This window comes from Penaeus vannamei, chromosome 30, assembly GCF_042767895.1.
Source record: "Penaeus vannamei isolate JL-2024 chromosome 30, ASM4276789v1, whole genome shotgun sequence".
Classification (NCBI taxonomy): Eukaryota; Metazoa; Arthropoda; class Malacostraca; order Decapoda; family Penaeidae; genus Penaeus; species Penaeus vannamei.
Window position 1 is genome coordinate 11,797,988 of NC_091578.1, and position 2,500 is coordinate 11,800,487.

Consider the following 2,500-nt stretch of genomic DNA (forward strand, 5'->3'; position numbering starts at 1 on the left):
GAGGTCTATCCATGGCGCTAGCAGGCGAGGACCCAGCTGTGTAGTGAGAGATCATGTATCCACTGCATGGTAAGGGGGTGGCTAGCTGTGGTGAAGAGGCGTGACTCGACTGTGGTGAAGGGGCGTGACTCGGCTGTGTGGTGAGGCTACGTGGACGGGGGTGTGATGAACAAGGTCTCAGCGAAAAGCCAAGGACGTGTACATGAACATTCCTCACTTTGTCACGAACTTGGTGCAGTTTATATATATACATGTATAAAATGCCTGTTGTCCTTAGGGAGAAGGAATGCATGTTATTGGATAGCAATAAGGGTACCGTTTCTTTATGAAGGGAAAATGAGTTGTTGAACTTAGAGGGATATTAAATTCCAGAGGGGTGAGGGCCTTACATTCCGACTAAGAAGGATGGATTTTATCATTTAATCATACTTTCCTGATATTCACTGCAAATCGTCAAGCAACGACGACATTTTTAAGATAACGAGCACATGAAAAGAGAAAGAACTTCATCATGCATATATATTTTTCTCATGTCATTTAGAAAGATAGTAGATCCAGTGTCTTTTTTGTGGCCTGGGCATACTCCTTGTAGAATTGTTTTCGTTGTAAAGAATTTTTGAGGAAAAGTTACTTTTATCTCACAGTAGAGCTCACGGGGCCCAAAAGCCTTATTATAAAATCAAAGACCACAGTAAAATAAACGTGGAAAAAGTCACAGGGAAGAAAATAGAAATTGATTCTAGAAATGTCTCAGTTCGTTTAGAGAACTTCTTTCTTTTCAGTAGCGTGTTAGAAGTGTTTGATAGTTTAGAATTCCATGTTTAGATATTTCCCCCAGAAGTGTAGACCCTGTTTTTTCCGTCTGAACTAATTTCTCCCTCGGTCTTAGCCCCTTTTCCTCAGTACCTCCTCTTCCCTCGTAGACGACGATCGCCAACATATCTTGATCACGGTGTCTTATTCTTCCCCACCTTCTGGGCCGCTCTGTCTTGGCAGGGGGAGCCCGCGTCTGATTTAGAAGGAAACTCTGAACCCGTTTGGACTGTTCTCACTTTCTTTTCCTTCTGCTTTCTTTTATTCATCTTTCCTTCCCCGACTTTCAAGGTGTGTCCTCGCTTGTTAAACGCTAATGACTCGTTATTTGAGAGTCTAGACGATTCGGAGACAAAGGCCACACATCTTCTGCATGAATCTTATAGTTAGACATTTTTTGAGGTGCCAAAAAGTCAGTAAATATATGTGTCACATGCTATTTCATCTCCTTGTTATACTATGTGTCACCATTTTTGCTATCGACTACATAGAAGTGATGGCAGTGAGAGAGGCAGGTTATACGTAGGCGCATATTCATGGACTGAAAAATTAATTAAATATTTTAAGAATTGGAACAATTGAATCCTACAGAGTTAAAATGAGATGCTACGTTTCCCGCCTCGTTGTGCCTTTCCCTTTCTCTCTAACTGCCATACAGAATAGTTCTTAACAGATATTGTTGAGATTGTAGATTCTGGTTGATTCTGGTTCACAGATTGGTTGAGATTTTGTATTTCTTCGTGGATATCACACCTTACAGATAGTAGAGTACTCCAAAGGTGACCATCTGATAATATGGTCTGGTAGCCTGTGTTCTTCCAGCAATTAGAGCGAGTTTTGAGGTTTGTTTCTTACAGCTGGGGAGTCAGGTCATCGCGACTTTCCAAGAGATCGGGTCGACTTTTTTTTGGTAAAGGAGCAATTCATTCTTGCTGTCAAAGAGTAGGGTATTTTTAAATGATGCATAATTTTACAGCAACTGGAGAAAATACGAAGATCAGAGATTACTCTATTCCTGTGAACTTAAAATGAATAGGTCTTTTTTTCTCTGTAGGTGATGACCTTCTGATGAGAGGACTATTTTACTCATATTTCCCCCTTTCTTTACATGCGGAAAAATTAACCTCAACAAGCTTAAGTTCACCCTCATTTATCCACGTCTAAACAAAGTCAGGAAAACAAGTATTAAGCCGTATCCATTGACCTCGAAAAAGAAGTTATAAATAAGTAAATGAATGAAAACAAATAAAATGAGCTGAGCATAATGGTTCATAATTCATCGCCAGCAACGCAAGGGGAAGATGTGACGAGACAGCGTTGGTCATGATCGTCGGAATATTTTGTTCTTACATTATTAGAGACAAGGTGTAGGTTAGTATCCTCTTGTGACAAGTCGAGATAAGCGATTCTTTTGAGAGGGAGAAATTGAGATTAGTGACTCGAGAGAGAGAGAGAGAGAGAGAGAGAGAGAAATTGATATTTGTGTTTCTTTTGAGAGAGAGAGAGAGAGAGAGATATGGTTTACATTACAGTGGTATTATTATAGAGTATATTTGTTAATGCTTTTGTTATTTGAAGTAATTTTTAAGTTGCTGGGAATCACATATATTTATGAGTTATAATTTGTTTCATTACTAAACTAACCAGCATCTTTTCACTGACAAAGGTGGCTGTTTTTTTTTCTATA

At 39.4% G+C, this 2,500-nt stretch overlaps 1 protein-coding gene across 1 annotated transcript in view; it reads left to right on the plus strand.

The window, feature by feature from the left end:
* LOC113807187 (sodium-independent sulfate anion transporter) overlaps positions 1-2,500 on the plus strand; it is a gene marked incomplete in the record, with an annotated part of 40,712 nt that overhangs the window by 34,823 nt on the left and 3,389 nt on the right. Inside the window, 1 exon segment of the mRNA XM_070143299.1 lies at positions 1-2,500. This exon segment is cut by the window's left edge and continues 513 nt beyond it; it is cut by the window's right edge and continues 3,389 nt beyond it.